Genomic DNA, 20,386 nt, shown 5'->3' with positions numbered 1-20,386 from the left:
GACTGTGAGGATGAAGCAAATACAATGCTCCAAATGGGGCCTCATAATGGCTCTGTTTAACAGAAACAAAATTCCTCCACTTTTTTTCTCTCACCCTTAAGATAAAGGTCAACATTGTATTAGCCTTTTTGAGTACTTTTTGTACACTGCAGTAGCCTTTTTAGTGATTTAAATATTTGGATTCCCAAATTTCTTTACTTTGTCACTAGTCAATTACCAATAAGAAAATATTCCATTTATTCTTTTTCTGATTCAAACTGGATGACAGCAAATTTCCCCAAAGTAAAATACATCTATCCACTCACACAGTCTGTGTATATTCTTCATAACTTCATGCTCCATTCCATGTATCTTACTGTCTTTTCCAGCTGAGTAGCACCAGTTAAAATTCTTTTACCCAAGCTAGTGACATACGCCTAATTTCTAAAACCTCAGTATTAATCCATCATAGCACCACTTGTCACGTTTCACCATCAGAATGCATTCCCTTTACTTATTCTCGCTGACTCCGGCTCCCTCCTAACTACTGATCTAAGGTAGAAAGTTCTTTAATTTTATGCACTTTCATGTTTGCTTGTTATTTTTTGTGTAGAAACATGTTAAATTTCTTCTGGAAGTCCATATTAGAAGCATACATAAGCACCACTCTGTCCACTATGTCAGTGACTCCTCCAGCGATGCAACTGGATTAGTCAGGCATCGTCTACCCCTCATAAATCTACGTTGATCAGCTGATATAGTTATTGCACAGATCATCTAGCTTACCTGTTTCAATACCACATTGCTCAAAGCCACTTACCCCGACTAAGTTCTAGATTAATTAACCTGGCTTTGTCCTGTTGGACTATAATAGCTCAGAGTTCAAGCACCACATATGTGAATACCATGGAGTCTGAGGTCCCCAGTACAAGTTTGAATTCATATCATAAGTAACTTGCATATAGCTGAAGTTTCTGATATTAATAAATCTGAGCCATTCCTAAGCTGAGATGCAAGGAAATGAAAGAGCCAAAGTCAAAAAGACACAGGTCAACTTTGGCTTATGTCAAACATTTACCTGGAGTTGATTTTGACTTAAGTTGGTAAATGGGATGGATTAACTGGAGAAATGTTTTAGGAGAAATGGACCTGAAAATTGATCGTCTCTATTATAATAATATATACAAAGAGTCTGTGGTGAGGCACTGACTCCATGTATTTATTAGAGGTCAAGGCCCACAGCTGGGAAAAACCATTCATCTTTCCCAACAGCATGGCAGATGGAAGGCCATCACATGCAATCTCCTTTCTAAGTCATACATACATGGAAATATATCACTGATGAAACTACAGTGGGAGTACCTGTATGATATAAACTGTTCAGAAAGTGGCTAAAGGGAATTCAGATCCTGTGCATGAATAAATATATTTTATGGTGCAGCTTTAGACATGAACATTTTGTTCCCTCTTTATCCATGTGTGTATTTATACTGTGATCCTGATTGGAAGGGTGAGTCAAGTGATGTGCCAACTTCTCCATAACATAACAACATCACAAACATTTAGTCTGTCAGCCTAAAGTCTCAAATTGCAAATTGTTTACTGTTTCTGTCTTGCAAAATATATCACTTTTTCTTTGGAGGATTTCACATTTACCTCTGGCCCCTAAAATGCATCATGTTGACTAAGTGAATCACTCTCTGGTGGGAAAGGTGATGGTCTCTCTGCCTTAAGCACTACATCAAATAATAGTAAAATTGGTGAGTACCAACTTAATTAAAAACGTGTCTTTATAATTAATATTTCCTTAAGTCAATCTGCAACAACAACAAAACAGATAAGCTGATGAGCTAGTGAGGGTAGGAATGGGAGGACGGGGCAGATGAATGTGTGGCTGAGGAGCTGGTGCAGGAAGGAAGGGTTCAGGTTGTGGACCATTGCGATCTCTTCTGGGGCAGAGGCGACCAGGACAAGAGGGCTGGTTGCACCTGTACTGAAGGGGGAGCAATATCCCTGTGGGGAGGTTTGCTTGGGAGGGTTTAAACTAGTCTGGCAGGGGGTGAGACCCAAAACAGTGGCAGATGGGCAATTTAGGCAAATATAAATGTTAAAGACAACAAGTTCAGCAGGCAGGACAGGCAGGGGCAAGAAGCCTGACAGGTAAGGCAGGTGAAATCAGGGCAAGGATTGGTACCTGGGACTGGGATATTATAACCATAACTGAAAGCCGGACTAGCAGCTCAATGTTCCATGATATAGATGCTACAGGCATGATAAGGGGTGAAGTAAGAGAGGCGGGGAGTTGTGTTTTTGATTAGAGAGATTGTCACAACAGTTCTTAGAGACGATATTCTTGGGGAATCGTCCAGTGAGGCTATATGGTGGATCACTTTGATGGGATTGTATTACAGGCTCTCCAATAGTCAGTGGGAATTAGAGTAACAAATATGTATGGAGATTGCAGATAGCTGTAGGAATAATAGGGTGATTTTAACTTCTCTAATATTGACTGGGACTGCCATAGGGCAAAGGGCTTGGATGGTGCAGAATTTGTTACATGAGTCCAGCAAAGTTTTCTCAATTGTATGTAAACGGCCCTACCAGAGAGGGGGCAACACTCTAATTCCTGTTGGGATTGAGACTGGGCAAGTGACTGAAGTGTAAGTGGGGGGAGCACTTTGGGACCAGTGTCCATAATTCTATTAGTTTTAAAATGATCGAAAAAGTTAAAATAATGGAAAAAGATAGTCCTAGTCCACAGATTAAAATTCTAAATTGGGGCAAGGCAAATTTTGAAGGCATTGGACAGGAACTTGCAAAGGTTGATTGGAAGGTCTGGCGAGTGGGAAATTTTAAAAATGAGATGGGAAGAGTTCAGGGACAACATATTCCTCTTAGAGTGAAGGGCAAGGGTGGCAGGATTAGGGAACCTTAGTTGATGAGTGATATTAGGGCAATGGTCAGGAAGAAGAAGAAAGGGTATGTCAGGTATAGGCAGCTGGGATCAAGTTGATAAGCGATGTAGGAGTACACTTAAGAGGGAAATCAGAAAGGCAAAAAGAGGCTATGAGATAGCTTTGGCATATAAGGTAAAGAAGAATCCTAAGGGATTCCACAAGTATACTATGAGCAAAAGGGTAGCTAAAGAAAGAATAGGTCCCCTTAAGGATCAATGTGGTCGTCTATGTGTGGAGCCCCAGGAGATGGGTGAGGTGTTAAATGAATATTTCTCATCTGTATTTACCATGGAGATGGCCTAGGAAGCTAAGGAATTAAGGGAATTGAACATATCCACATTACAATGGAGGAAGTGCTGGTGGTGGTAAGGTGGATAAATCCCCAGGGCCTGATCAAGTGTATCCTAGGACACTGTAGGAGGCTAGGAAAGAACTTGCAGGGGCCCTGGCAGAGATATTTACATCATCTTTAGCCATGGGTGGGGGGCCTGAAGACTGGCTAATGTTGTGCCTTTATTTAAGTAGAGCTACAAGGGAAAGCCAGGGAACTACAGGCTGGTAGACCTAACATCAGTGGTGGGAAAGTTACTAGGGCGATTCTGAGGGACAGGATTTACCAGCATTTGAAAAGGCAGGGACTGATAAGGATAGTCAGCATGGCTTTGTGCATGGGAAATTGTACCTCACAAACTTGATTGTGTTTTTTGAGGAGGTATCAAAGGAGATTGACAAGGCAGGGCAGTAGATATTGTCTATATGTACTTTCGCAAGGTCTTTGACAAGGTCCCGCATGTAGGCAAGTCTGGAAGGTTAGATCACATGGAATCCAAGGTAGTCTAGCCAATTGGAGACAAAATTGGCTTAGTGGAGGGTGATAGTGGAGGGTTGTTATTCAGATTGGAGACCTGTGAGCAGTGGTGTGCCACAGGGATCGGTGCTGGGTCCACTGTTACTTGTCACTTATATTGACGATTTGGATGACAATGTTGTTAGTGTTGTTAATGTTGTTAGTAAGTTTGTGGGTAACACCAAAATTGGTGGTGTAATGTATTGTGAAGAAGGTTATCCAAGATTACAATAGGATCTAGATGAACTGGGGAAGTGGGCCAAGGAATGGCAGATGGAATTTAATTCTGCCAAGTGCGAGGTCTTGCATTTTGGAAAGTTAAACCAGGGCAAGACTTATACAGTGAATGATAGGTCCCTGGAAAGTGTTGTAGAACAGAGAGACTGAAAGGTACAGGTACATGGTTCCCTGAAAATGGCAGCATAGCTAGACAGGGTGGTGAAGATGGCACTTGGCATGCTTGCTTCATCAGTCACGGCATTTAGTGCAGGAGCTGGGACATTATGTTGCAACTGTACCAAGTCGTTGGTGAGACCACACTTGGGGTATTGTGCATAGTTCTGGTCCCCAGCTATAGGAATGATGTCATTAAGATGAAAAGGGTGCAGAAAAGATTCACAAGGATGTTACTGGGACGGGCGGGCTTGACTTATAGGGAGAGGCTGGATAGGCTGGGACTATTTTCCTTGGAGCATAGGAGGCTGAGGGATGACCTTAAAAGAGGTAAATAAAATCACGAGGGGCATAGACAAGGTGGATGGTCACAGATTTTTTTTCCCAGGGTAGGGGAATCTAAAACAAGAGGACATGGATTTAAGGTGAGAGGGGAAAGATTTAAAATGGACCTGAGGAGAAAGTTTCACACAGAGGGTGGTGGGTATATGGAATGATCTGCCACAGGAAGTGGTAGAGGTGGGTACAATTACAATGTTTAAAAGACATTTAGACAGGTACATGGACAGAAAAGGTTCAGAGAGATATGGGCTAAATACAAGCAAATCGAACTAGCTTGAACAGACATCGTGGTCAACATGGATGAGTTGGTTCAAGGGGCCTGTTTATTGTGCTGTATGATTTTAAAGCAGCAGCTTAACAAAATGGTCAACATGCTTAATTTATTGTTATGTTCAAACAACCTAAGAAATTCATTATTATTATACACACCAAGATGGATATTTAGGTATTGTGCAGGAAGATGTTCCATCATTAACCATTAAGGTTAAAACCAACACTGACGGAATTTATGTATCCTTAGAAACAAGTGATATCCACCAACGTGAATTGTAGTTAAAAAGGTTCTACCCCCTAGCCCTGAGTATAGCACTCCCGTTGCTCAATACGATACAGCTGAATTATATGGTTCTCTAACTCTGATTCCAAATTGTATTAACAAATTATAATTTGAAACAGAGTAGCTTTTAAGCAGAGCCAGTTTCACCTTTTCCTTTCGTACTCTGATTAATGCTTTTTGTAACTAATTTCTTTTATACAGAAAAATATTCTGAAGTGGCTGAAAGTCATTTTATAATGATTTCATTAAATCAGTTAATGAAACAAAAAGACAAATTGCAACTCATGCATCCCTAAGAGATCCAACATTTCAAGCTGATATCAGCCAACAATGTGGATGCTGTGAAGTGTACTGGTATGTACTGAGACAGTGCACAATCTAATTCTGGTTTGAACTTTCCATTTGCCCAAAGGACTTCTTGTTCCACATTTAAAAGGACAGCTTGCCATTAATAGCCTAACAGGTGACGATGCTCTGTATTAAGTGTGGCCGCTGCTTCCTGGTGGTCTAGAGAATCATGTAACATTATCATCACTGGTACGATCATGGAAATAATCCATGTGGGCCTAATTTGTTTAATCTCATTAATTTATAGCTTTTTAAAAATATCTTAACTATCCTTTGTTTTCAGCCATTTCCTTGTTGCACTTCCCCAATTTATCTTCTATTTTCTCCTGAGAAGTGATGACGGCCAGCAAGGTTGCTTATTCCAGGTATGGTGGATGAGATATCCTAGAGTGATCTGTGATCACTAGGCTATTTAATACCCATAGGAAGATGTGTCAGCCTTGTCTATTCTTGAATCTTTGGTCTGATCCCTCTCCAGAAACTGTGGGTGACAGGGTGGCACAGTAAGTACAGTTGCTGGCTCACAGCACCAGCAACCTGAGTTCATTCCTGACCTCTTGTGGTAACTGTGTGGAGTTTGCATGTTCTGCATATAACTGCATGGATTTACTCTGGGTGCTTAGGTTTCCTCCCACATCCCAAAAATATGCAGACTGGTCAGTTAGTTGTAAATTGTAACACAGTAAGTTGCCCCTAGTGTGTAGATGAATGGAAGAATCTGGGGGGGAATGGATGGGAATGTGGGGAGAATAAAATGGAATGAGTATAGGATTAGTGTAAATAGATACTTGGTGGTGGCATAGACTCAGTGGGTCATAATCTATAACTATGACTTTAGCTAAAATATCCAGACTGGCGCTCTGGTACTAAGGAAGTCCTGCCCTGTCAGGGGTGCCATGTTTTAGATGAATGCAACAGGAACATATGAATTAGAAACAGCAGTAGGCCACTTGGCCCCTTAAGCCTGCTCCATCGTTCAACAAGAGTATCGGTGATCTAATGATAAGATCTTTATTAGTCACATGTACATTGAAACACACAGTGAAATACATCCTTCGCGTAGTGATTTTGTTTTAGGGGGGAAGCCCACAAGTGTCGCCACGCTTCCGGCGCCAACATAGCATGCCCATAACTTCCTAACCTGTACGTCTTTGGAATGTGGGAGGAAACCGGAGCACCCGGAGGAAACCCACGCAGACGCGGGGAGAATGTACAAACTCCTTACAGACAGTGGCCGGATTTGAACCCGGGTCGCTGGCGCTGTAAAGCGTTATGCTAACCACTATGCTACCGTGCCTTTTGCCTATGCTACCGTAATGAAACCTTAACTCCATGTTCCTTTTGTCCATAATGACCTTTAACCCCTTTGCTTATCAAGAATCCATCTAACTTTGCCTTAAAGAACATTCACAAATTCTGCTTCCACCAATCTTTGAGGAAAACAGTTCCAAAGACTCATGACCATTTGAGAGAAAAAAAAATTCAATTCATCCCTATCTTCAATGGGCAAGCCCTTGTCTTTAAGAAGTGACCTTCTACTTCTAGATTCTCCCACAAGAGGAAACATCCTCCTGACATCCACCCTGTCAAGATCAGGATGAGGTGTTAAACTGATCCCCATCAACTCTCTTGGCAAAGTGCAAATGAAACCTTGGTTCTGCTCTGAGGAAGCACAAGGGAACTATCCCTGATGCCTTGACCAATGCTTCTCCATCAATCAACATTACTAAAAAAGAGTTTATCTAACCATTAATACATATGGTGGATTGCTACGCAGATATTTGCTGCTTCCTTTCCTATACAGTGTTACAATGGTGACTACATTTCAAAAATAATTGTTTGGCTGTAAAGAATCCTGAAAGAGATGAAAGATGCTAACAAATGCAAGTCTTTCTGATTCTCTTTCAACCCCTTTTAAAGTTGGACTTCCTTCAAAATATAATGTTAAATCAAAAAATACACGTATAGTAAGAAAGATGTGAAAAAGATATCATACAGCTTAAAACTAAAATCTTTAAAATGTTTTCCTTTCAATTAAAACACTTTGGCTTACATTTTGGTTAGAGCATGCAAAGATGATTTAAAAAGCCTTTGGCCTCTCCACAAGGTAGGAGGTGGCCTTCCAGTGGTAGTCGAGTGAGGAGATGGGATCTCGTTTTGGGTTGGAGGTAAATGGTCGATGAATATTAGAGAAACAAAGGACTGCATGACAGCATGAACATTGAATTCTCCTACTTTAAGTAACCCCCTCCCCCCCACCATGCTTCTTCTCTTCTTCCCTTTCCTAGCCGCTTTTTTTCTACCTTTTTTATTTCCTTTCTCTCCTTACCCTTGACCCATCCCCCGGTGAATCTGCTCTCCCCTCCTCCCCCACACCTGCCTATCACTATCTCTTCCCTGCATCGACTGATCACCACCTTGTGCCCACCCTGCCTCCCCTCTTTTGTCCACCCATCACTGCTCTGCTTTTCTCTCTTATATATTGGGCTTCCCCTTTTCCTATCTTTAGTCCTGAAGAAGGGTCCTGACCTGAAACATTGACCGTTGCTTTTCTCCACGGATGCTGCCTGGCCTGCTGAGTTCCTCCAGCATCATCGTGATTGATGAATATGATAGGGTATTGAGGACTAGGGTCTGTAGTCTTGGTTATCATTAGATTTGGGGATGCAGGTTAGTAGTCAGTGGTGCACTTGGCTATGCAGATTGAGGCTGAGTAGTTGGTAGGATTCAGTTAGGTGTTTGCTAGGTGTGATCAAGTTAGGCGATCTGATTAGGTGGGAGGCAATGAGTCTGAGGATGTAGTCAGATACTGAGAAGTGGGGATAAGCAGTTGGACAACATGCCTGAAAGAGGGGTTGTGGCTTCAGACAAAAGTTGTGACAACGATGAGGGGTGTTCGAAATGTCGCTGTGGTGGTTATAGAGGGTGGAGGAATTCTGATGGAAGTACAGACAAGGAAATAAAACAGACCAATCTGACTCAGTTTTCCAATGTTAGTCTGGAATCTATTCCAGGACATACCCCTAATTTTTCCAAAAGCAGCTTTCAAGTGTAGTTTGCAAACCTGTATCTGTATGTGAGGCTATTGCAGATCTCAGAAATGGAGTCCATGCATGCCTTGCATGTTGTTGCTCATTACTGTGCATGTCCATGGACCTCTGTGCATTCACATGTCTCATGGACCCTCAATAACAAGTACGGGAGAAGGCAGTGATGGAACTTTAGGTCTAACATTGCACTGGCTTCATTGGGAAGCCTTCATAAGTTGGAAGATAATGAATTAAAGTCACACAACAAGATGTGTGAATGAATACACCAGCACTTTAGTGAAAGAACACTGCTGCATCAAAATTAACCCAAATTTGGCCTTCCTGCTCAGAAAAATAGTAAAGATCCTATGGTATTATTCATGAAAACTAGAAAGCTCAGCAAGTAGTATCCCTCTAAACCTTTCCTATCCATGTACCTGTTCCTATACCTTTTAAATGTTGTTAATTTGCCTGCCTCAACCACTTCCTCTGGCAATTCATTCCTTATACTGACCACCCTCTGGGTGAAGAAGTTGCCCCTCAGACTCCTATTAAATCTCTCCCCTCTCACCTTAAACTTATGCCCTCTAGTTTTTGATTCCCCATTCCTCGAAAAGAAAGACTGTGCACATTGGTTCTATCTATGCTCTTCCATGATTTTATACACCTCCATAAAATCACCCCTCAATCTCCTACGCTCCAATGAAAAAAGTCGCAACCTGTTCAACCTCTCTCTATAACTCAGTCCCTCGAGTCCCAGCAACATCCTCGTAAATCTCCTTTGCACTCTTTCCAGTTTAAGAGATTGCAGATGTTGGAATCTGGAGCAAAAAACCAACTGCTGGAGGAACTCTGCGGGTCAAGCAGCATCTATGGGGGGAACTTAATTGTTCACATATGTGGTTTAACTGCTAATGCATTTCAGCAAGGTCGAGGCAGTGCTGCTGAATTAGAATAGCTGCTGTGATTGCCTAGATTCCAACCACCGTTACACTCCAAAAATGTAAATGAGGGACTTAAATAATGAAATAAGGCAACCTGCAAGTCTAAAGTGCCTTTTCTCAATAGCATGGAAGCCAGTAGATTTGCTCTATCGCTAGTGATATCAGGGTTTGCCTCTGTTTCAATACACAAGATTTACAAAAGGGAAATGGACCTTTTCTGCAGCCCCAGACAGGTTAAGCCTTATTTCACTCACTCTATGTGGTCCAGCGGTCTTATGACTAATCCTTCCTGATTAAACAAATAGATTCTAAAATTAATCAAATGTAAAAATTTAGAAATAAAGGACATAAGAGTTGATATGAAATCTTTGATTTTGAAATAAAATATGAAAGAAAATCAAATTATGAAATGTAATTAAATTTTATTGGGAAGTAACTAAATTAAGTATCAGGCTGCCAACATGGATAGTTATAGAAAACAGATGACAACATGATGCAGAAAGGGAGAAAACAAAGTAGTACATCAGGAAGGGGAGGCTCAATTGTTTTGGGCAATGGGTTTTTATTTGGTTTTGGGGAAATTGTTCATTTCGGACTTATGGAAAAGTCAGTTTACTGGCAGTTCTCAGGAACAGAACCCTTATGTTACTAGGGTACTGACTGTACTTATAGAGTTCAGCAATGGTGACTGGGATGTTTTTGGTGTGCAGGTAGTATTGCTTTGTGGTCAACAAACAATTTTTCAGAAGAAGCAACATCACACAAACTTCACTGAAATGAATTATTCAGATAATTTGTCACACAACATAACCTTAAACAAAGGCAGTCATTAATTATACAGTTGATATAATACTGTGTCAAACAGAAAATCCTAGCTGAAAAGCAAAAACCTGCAAATGCTGGAAATCTGAAATAAAAACAGAAAATACTGGGGATTCTCAGCAGGTTGGGCAGTATCTGTAGAAAGATAAACAGAGTGAATTTTTCAGGTCAATGACCATCGATCAGATCCTGATACTGCCTGACCTTCTGAGTATCTCCAGCATCTTATGCTTTTATTAGAAATTTTTAGTTTCAATCCATCATCTGTGTTGTGTTAATTAGTTCCTTTCGGGAAAGCAGCAGTTGTATCTGGGTTCCTTCTACTGACTGGGTTTGGTTGAGCAGTCTGCCCATACAGTTAGTGGAAGGCATGGGAGAGCTGCAGACCACCATTGAACTGAATCCCAACAAGACACAGAGCCTCCCTGAGTGATAGGGAGAAAACTGAAAAAATTGAATAAAGTGTAAAATGACAAAAGAGCGGATATTTAAAAATAACAATGCAATTATGATTTTGTGATGAATCAATATTGGCACACAATAACTGAAACATTGCAAATATTTCAGTAATTTCCCCAAATCTATTTGTATTTCATAATGCAATATAGCCAGATGTGAGAGACATAATGATCACCAAGCATTATAATAGTCTGATGGCTACATACTGTATTTCAGCAGTCAAATTATCTATTTGAAAAACACTAGACAGGATGAAAGAATTAAAGGAAGACTAGATTCATTTTATGGATAAAAATAGGAGGTTGCCAAAAGAAATAATTATGAGGACAGTAAATTGCTAATCTATTTTCAGTGTTTGGTCTCGAAACTGTCCCATAATGAATCTATTGATTCATTAACCTTTCAGTTGAGTGATTCTAGAGAGAGAAAGCTCTCTATTTAAGAAATGATGGAAGGACAAAGAATAAATATATAAAATAATTGTCGTAGAAAATGTGGTATGCATATAGTTGGAGAGAAACACCATTCCTTACCTCAAAATTGACTGCAACTATCTTCAGTTCCAAGGCAAATGAATGACAAAGCAAGACAAGGGGAGAGACTTACTGCTTTATTTGACTGTCAAAGCTTCATGTTTAGTAGATGACACCAGCAATTAAGCAGATTGACATTCTTTAGCCAAAGAGTCTATAAATACAATATCTCTAAAGCAACTGCTGCTCACTAGAGATAAGAACCACTATTGCTGTGCACAACTTCCTACCTTTTAAGGTATCAGACATTTAACAACACATGTCCTGCAATGGAAAGTCTGCACTAGTAAAAATGTAACTACATATCCTGTTACCTCAAGGACATATAAAGCCAGGATTAGTCTATGGTCAATTGTAACTTATCCCATTTCTATAATTTTCTCACACACACAACATAAGTAACTGAATAAATGCAATACAAAATAAATGCATTACACTGGAATTAGACTCATAAATGGGGAATAGTTTCAGATTATGTACTTCACTCAATAGGCTCTGCTGGTTACATGGAGGTTGAGTGTCCTAATCTATAATCAGTAAACTAGTGTGGTCATGGCTAAAGGCAGATTAAGCAATTATTCTTACAGCACAGCCACAGTAATATAAATAACCTTCGGCAAAAGAGTGAGGAAAAAACAATCACAGAAAGTGCAATGGAAGAAAATGTAGCTTAGTTATATGGGTCTGAAAGGTCACAGTTTTAAACTTAATCAACCCATTTACAGCTGGATGTTATCTGCGCACGCTACCTTAAAACTTTCATTGATGGAAAACTCATTATTTATGGCGATAAAAAATAAAGGAGGAAATAGGGTGCCCTTGAGCACCGAGCTTCTTCAAAGCATGAAGATACACATCTTAGAATATGCAATTTATCCATTGTTGACTCTGTGAAGTAGGAATCTAAAAGGCATTTATCATTTTTGAGCAGCCACAATGCACATTTAGATACTTAAACAAATAGAATAGCATAGAACTTCATCTGTGCAACATTGCAAAAACATGCGTTTCTCAGAGAAAAATTGTGTTAACATTAACCAATTTTATGCATGGCTCTGGGAGAGTTAATGCCAGGCATTAATTTCACACAGACTTCTAGAACCAAGGTTTTCTTGTTTATTATAGCTGTTTTCTTGTATCAACTCACCTATATGATGTCAATAACAGTGCAACACCCAAAATTGATCTCCAGCGAGATTGTCAACCACTTTGGGCGCTCTTCACTAACAGAAGAACTGGCTTTTACTCATCTGAAGCCTAGACTCCTGCATTCATAGACAGAACACTACACAAACCTCAAGTAAACTGACACAAACTTGGATCCCATTTACCACATTCTTCCTCAAAAAGGTGTAGCAAAGTATGCCAGAAGAAATGCCACAAAGAGAAAAGACTCCATGCTCATCAAAATAGAAATGAATAAGAAACAAGAGAAGGACATCTGGCAAGAGAAGTTGTATCTCACACCTCTCTACCAGGTTTCACATCACCCTATTAACACTTCTAGTAGGCCTAATGTCCAGAATCCTAGCCTGAAGACCCTCCCAGGTTGCTTCTGCTGATGTATGTCTCTTGGCTGCTCTCTGTTACATTGCAAGAAGTTGCCAAACTTGTATTTCAACAATTAGGGGCTAGTTGCAGATGGGAGACTTTGTGTGCAGGATTTATGGGTGGATAGGGTCATAAGCCCCATTGTGTAACAGTAACACAGGTTCAATGTGGCAACCCATCTCCTGTAATTGTGAACATTAAATAATTAAATGATACTGTGAATACTAAATAAGTGACATGGGGAAAAGAAATGTAATACATGAACTGCCAGTAACCAGTTCCTGAAATCTGGCCATCAAACTCTGACAACATTCCAACCTTTCAGAAAAAAATACATAAAGGTCATTTTTTTCTCAAAACAAAACAGCCTTTCATACTTTAATTTCACGAAGCAAATGTTTCCTAATTGACTAAGTCAGGGACTGAACTGATTTCCATCCGAACCACCCTCAAAATCACCGTAGCTCAAAGCATCAGCTTTCTCTGGGAATCCCTTGCGTTTGTCTCATGGGAGGGAGCCTAGAAGCAGGAATGCTTATAACTGCTTTTTGAAAGTTGATGCTAGAGAAAAAGCTGCCTTGTCCCGGACTAGTCCATTGTTGCCCAGTCCCAGGATGATCCCTGGGCCAATTCAGGCCACTTGATGGCCAGGCTCAACTTTAGTGGGTCCCTGGGTTGGCATCAGATGGGCCCTTGGAAACGTGCAGACAGTGAGGGGAGCACCACCCATTGTGCTCCTCCAATCATCAGTGTAAATCAGATAATGATGTCACCAGTTCTTCCTTTAAGGAGTTGTGGCTGTCCTGGGGAGTCCCTGCCCCATCCCATAACAGGTTAGATGGCACAGATTAACTATCCTTTTAGTTACTGGAAATTCAAAACAATACAGGACTGCAGCAATTCTACACAGAACAGTCCTGGTGGGGATCCTTCCATTTTTGTTTAGTCCAACTTTTACATGCAAAGCACTGGTTGCACAGCAAGTTTGTCCAAAGTGCAGGCATTTAGACAGGGCACTCATTCCCTTATAGACACTTCCTTGGAAACTTTCTGCCAGAAGCGACCATTGCACAGAAGACTGTCTCCTGTGTGGCACTGAGCAGGAGCCAATGCAGGTTCCTCTGTCCCCCTGGGAGGATTGCTACTCCCCTCTCACCAATGGAACATGCACTCATTCCTTCGTGCAATGTTATAGGGCCTTGGTGAGACCATAAATGGGGTATTGTGGACAATGTTGGTCTCCTTACCTAAGAAAGGATGGACTTGTCATTGAACCAATACAGCAATGATTCAGGAAGGGCTGGTTTGCTGTTAAGGAGAGATTGCATAGATTGTGACTGTGTTGTTTAGAGTTTAGAAGAATGAAAGGAGATCTCATCAAAACTCTTAAAGGGCTTAACAGGATAAATGAAAGAGGATGCTTCCCTTGTCGGAGGAGTCTAAGACCAGGGTACAAGGTTTGAGAATAAGGGGTAGACTGTTTAATACCAGGATGGGAGTAATTTCTGAGAGAGTGGCAAACTTTTGGAACTCTCTATCCCGGGAGGCTGAAGAAGCTCAGTCATTATTGTGTTCAAAACAGAGATCAATAAATTTCTGGGCCTTAAGGGAAATGTAAATTTTGGGGATAGTGGTGGAAAATGCTGAGATGGAAGGTCAGCTATGATCTTGATGAATGGTGGAGAAGGCTAGCAGGCTCGAGTGGCTGTATAACCTAATTCTGCTCTTGTTTTTTGTCATTACTTCTCAGTAACTGGATGGGGATTGCAACTCTGACCCTTTGAGGGCTACTTCTTGATGTCAGTGCTGTTAGGACACATGCCAGTAGCATGAAAAGTTTGACCAGTAATGTCCGCTGCTCCTGAAGCAGCGTATCGTCACAGGAGGTAGCCTGATAGCACTGTTATCAAACAGGTGCTAATGAATTTCTCAATTTTTTTAGAACTCTGTAAAACAGTATTGCAGAGGTTGCTAACGTGATCTTAATGCTGGAAAATCAGAGGAGATGAATTTCTGGAGCAACAAATTTTAAAATGCAGCGCAATCACTGGATTTCTATGAAATATTCAAGACAACGTACAAGCTGCATCATTTATTTATCTTCACATAAGTTTATCTTCCAATTTAGATAATCATCTTTTCTCTTTATGTATTTGACCGAGTCAACCAGTTTTGTAATGTCAGTACTGCACTCAGGAACTATACAGCTACATTTGAAGTTAACGCTTTACATTCTGAATGCCTCCTACAGCTTCTAAAGGTGTGACTAATATATACACAATATTTTATTTCTCTCTAATAGTTGAAACAAAGGCTGTATCACTGTAGGTTGAATCATGGGTGACTACCATATGGAAACTTGCTTTTCAATGGCACTCTCATATTGTGGAAGATGAAATACACAGAGAAGTGTGATCCCAGACAGTCGGATGTTTGCCAGTTAGTTATTCAATCATGGAGAGCATTTTGGATGAACCCGATCCTTTGTCCCAGTCAATGTCCACAGAATATTTCTGTATTACCTCTAGGATAGTGATCAGGAACTTAATCTCAATTTATTTTCTTTCCTTTTTGGTGCTAAGGAAAATTGTGGCATTTCTGTCACCTCTTTCAAACAAGATTGACAGCAGTCCACATCCTTACCTTAATTATCTTCATAGTTGCAGCTGATTCACATTCAGTAGAAGAGAGGACACCAGAGCAGGATATCTCAGGATATCAGCACCAACAAAAGTCCAAGGAATGACAAACATTATATGTTGCTGATTATTGCTAAAACCTATATTAATAGAGAATGCACAAAATATGTTTGTAAGAAGACGATTACATCAAATATTTCACACACTCTAATTACCTCGTATTCTAATTTTATTTCCCTCTATCCTAACAGCATTCCCAAGATGCCTTGGCCATAAAAGTTATGTGAAATAACTGATATAAAGAGTAGATAATGAGAATTAAACATAAAAATACAGAACCGTTTCAATGATGGTCAGATCTGTTTTTAATTTGTGATTTGTTCAATATTTTTGGAGTTCATTTGGCCAATTAGATTTTTGTAGGTCAATAACAGGTCACTGAAAAAATGTACATTGAAGCCAATGATGAGCCTTCAGGCAAAACAGCAAGGATTTAGATCAAAAAGGAAAGTTTTAAAACACACACACACACACACGCACGCACGCACGCATGCACACACACACACACACAAACAGAGTTGCTTTTTAAAATGTTTCTCTGCAGAATAAACATGGAAGCTTTATTCCACATACATGCAAATGTTATAATTCATCTCGTCTCTGAATTGTGAAAAACTCAGTGGTATATTTCATTCTAATACTCCAGTTTGAATATTTAAGAGATTTAAACCAGCTGTTGTAGGACCCAACTTCACATAGAGTTGCAAATATTTCTTCATTTTTTGGGGGGGGAAGAAGCCATTAACCCATAATAATCAAAAGGAAAAGGGGTCAAATTTAACCCATTAACCTGAGAAAAATTGCCTTATCTGTCACAAATTTAACAATTCTGACCACTATTAAAACTGAGGGCTCTATATTTTAGATTCTGTCCTCAATGTACTCTTTTTGTGAGTATCATATCTTTCACCCAGTGTTCCAGACCACAACAGACTTAGGAATGCATTTAGCATTGCTGTAAAACAAATTTAGAAGGACACATTCTAGTATGCGAGGTGTGAAATACTTACAATGATAGCCCCCTAATAAACATCGACTTTCTGTGCAGTCGCTGTTGATATCATTTATCAGATGAACAGTAACTCAATCCGTGGTAGTTTACAATTTCATGTGATTGCTGGACGCTGAATGGTGCATAAGGTTTCAGACCCCAAAGGATCCCAACAAAGACAGTAAATGATGACAGATAAATTTCATGAGTAATTTCTCAGCTTGTATCAGGCAAAAAGGTTGAGTGTACTTACATTTATCTTAAGTTTGCAGAGATAACAATATTTTACAAAATATTTCCTTCAAAAAATTGTGTGCAGCATTTGTTCAACTTATTTCTGCTCCTTTCAGCACAAAAACCTCTGATTGTAACTTGTCGGAAGTGCAATGTGTGGTGACAGTAATGGGACATCCAGGATATTACTTCAGCTTAACTAATTTGGATCAAAGAATTGAAAAAAATGTAGTGATATCTCAGCTATGATAAGAGTGAGAAGAACTGTAAAAGAGATTGAATGAAAATAGAGGAAAAAAGAAAATAATAGTGAGAAAATAATTAGATTTTCTTGAAACAAGAGTGAACCACCAGTGAAATACGTTTTCATGACATTATACATATCATTTAGCATTTGGGTCATACAGTATACAGTATGTGCACTGGTATTTAATCAGCAAAGGCAAACCTAAAATAATCCATGTCAATTACATCTATTTACCATTTAGATTTTGAATTTCTTGTAAGGAAATGATACTTACTCCAAACAGAAGAACACTTGAAGAATTTTCTTTATAAAGTCCCCCTCTAACCTTGTAACACTTGGAATCAGTTTGCTCATCTCAACATAACTGGACATCAAATCCTTCAAAGAGTTCCCTCCTTTGGAGAACCTCTTTTGCATTCAGTGTGATTTTAAACATTTAAGGTTCGCCTGGACAATGTTTTGATCTAAATGTGTAAACCTTTACAAGCTTGACTTCAGAATGTCCAATGGAAAAATTGTTAAAGCCAAGTGTTCAAGCAATGAAAATTAACAAGTACTGTTTTTTCCAGTTGCCAAAAATATTATATTAAACTATCCTAATCAAATGATGCCACGATATTTAAAAAATGAGGGAAAGCATACGTTCCATTTCTATGAAAACATTTCTTGAAAGTTATTCCCATTTCCTGAGCATATGGTGCCAGGCAAGACTTTATGACTCTGTGACTTTCTATGACTAATTTGAAGAAACAAATTAACTGAAAGATTTTGCTTGACCCGACCTGTTGAGTATTTCCAACAATCTTTTACATGTCAAATTTCCAGCAGCAGCTATGCTCAGCATCTTACAGTTCCAGCACTGATTGTTTGCTTTTCATTCTTCTCATTTTTGTCCTCATTCATCTCCCTCTATTTCCACCTTGTCCAGACAGACCAGCTATGAAGACCGCTTAAGAAGACCACTATCATCCCGGTACCTAAGAAAAGCAAGGTAACGTGCCTTAATGACTACCGACCAGTGACTCTGACATCTGCCATCATGAAGTGCTTTGAGAGGCTGGTCATGGCATGCGTTAACTTCAGCCTCCCGGAAAACTTCGACTCACTGCAATTTGCCTATCACCAAAACAGGTCTACAGTGGATGCCATCTCCCTGGCCCTACACTCATCTCTGGAGCATCTGGACAGTAAAGACACCTACATTAGACTATCGTTTATTGACTACAGCTCCACCTTCAATACTATAATTCCAAGCAAATTCATCACCAAACTCCAAGACCTGGGACTCAGCACCTCCCTTTGCAACTGGATCCTTGACTTTATGACCAACAGACTGCAATCAGTGAGGATAGGCAGCATTACCTCCAGCATGATTATTCTAAACACTGATGCCCCACAAGGCTGCGTCCTCAACCCTCTATTCTACTCCCTATAAGCTCATGACTGCATGACCAGATTCTGCTCTAACTCCATCCACAAGTTTGCAGATGATACCACCATAGTGGGCCGTATCTCAAATAATGATGAGTTGGAGTACAGGAAGGAGATAGAGAGCTTAGTGACATGGTGTCATGACAACAACCTTTCCCTCAATGTCAGCAAAACAAAAGAGCTGGTCATTGACTCCAAAAAAGGGGGCGGTGTACATGCGCCTGTCTGCATCAATGATGCTGAGGTCGAAAGGGTTGAGAGCTTCAAGTTCCTTGGAGTGAACATCACCAATAGCTTGTCCGGGTCCAACCACATAGATGCCACAGCCAAGAAAGCTCACCAGCTCCTCTACTTCCTCAGGAGGCGAAAGAAATTTGGCTTGTCCCCTTTGACACTCACCAACTTTTATTGATGCACCATAGAAAACATCCTATCTGGATGCATCACAGCTTGGTATGGCAACTGCTCTGCCCAGGACTGCAAGAAACTGCAGAGAGTTGTGGACACAGCTCAGCATATCACAGAAACCAGCCTCCCATCCATGGACTCTTGTCTATACCTTTCACTGCCTTCGTGAAGCAGTCAGCATAATCAAAGACCCCACCCACCTGGGTCATTCTCTCTTCTCCCCTCTCCCATCAGGCAGAAGATACAGGAGATGAGATAGACTCTTGACCTCACAATCTACCTTGTTATGACTTTGCACCTTATTATCTACCTGCACTGCACTTCCTCTGTAGCGTTACACTTTACTCTGTGTTCTGATATTGTTTTTACCCTGTACTACCTCAATGCACTGTGTAATGAATTGATCTGTATGAACGGTATGCAAGACAAGTTTTTCACTGTACCTTGGTACAAGTGACAATAATAAACCAATACGATAAACAAGTATTCACTACCCTCTCTTAGACTGCACCAACAAGCAGTAAGATGTCACCTGTATTCCCTTGGACTCTCCCCTTCACAGACATTTCCTTTGTTCACCCTTCCCTTTTGTCTCTCTTTTCCTCATTTTTCTAGTCTGATTAAAGGTGATCAACCTGAAATAATAACTGTTTCTTTCTCCACAGATGCTGATTGACCTGCTGAATATCTCCAGTGTTTTCTGCTTTTATTTTGTGAAATAGAGTCATACAGCATAGAAACAGGACCTTTGGTCCAAGAGACCACACTGACTAACAAGTATCCACCCACACTAATCCTACAGTAATCCTATATTTATTCACCCCACTTTCCCACCAACCCCTCTAGATTCAAATACTCATCTGCACATTAGGGACAATCTACACCGGCCAATTAACGTACCGACCAACACCTCTTGGAGAAGTGGAAGGAAATCGGAGCACTTGTACAAAACCCACACAGTCACAGGGAGAACATGCAAACTCCATACAGAAGCATCTGAAGTCAGGATTGAAATGATAGCGGGAGCTGAGAGGCAGCAGGTCTACTAGCTCTGCCATCTTATTATGCCCTGTTATTTTAGTGCAACCCTCCTCAAACAAACCTATATTGTTATTTTACCAAATTAACTTTGTAAATGGTGAAATACCGGGAAACAACTCGGAATCTGGAAGAATGCTGGTTCTAAACCAACCTTCAGCCACCATTAACGTGGTTTTGAATGTTGTACATAAGACTGCTCAAGACAGTACATTGGATTTTGCAACCAGCTTAACACAGATCTGGGCATTATAATCTTTAATACTCAGATAGGTATTCCTGAACATTTCTGCATACTTTCCCAATAATACATATAAACACGATTTTAAAGCCTGAATAACTGAATACATCTTTTCAATCTTGCATCAATTTTATGGGCCGATTTTTGTCCATCAATATTGATCAACTAATATAATGAGCTACATCCATCAATAGTTCTATTTGTTGTTCATTGCGCCTCACTAAAATTTCATCTGGTCTAAAGTCTTCAATACTTCATTTTCAAGATCACTCTACTATTTATTAGTGATGCTTGGCTGAACTGACTTAATTATGCATCCTTGCCCATTATTGAGCAA

Source organism: Pristis pectinata, chromosome 11 (assembly GCF_009764475.1).
Source record: "Pristis pectinata isolate sPriPec2 chromosome 11, sPriPec2.1.pri, whole genome shotgun sequence".
In the NCBI taxonomy this organism is placed as follows: Eukaryota; Metazoa; Chordata; class Chondrichthyes; order Rhinopristiformes; family Pristidae; genus Pristis; species Pristis pectinata.
The sequence above is the reverse complement of the archived record's forward strand: the minus strand, read 5'-3'. Positions refer to the sequence as shown.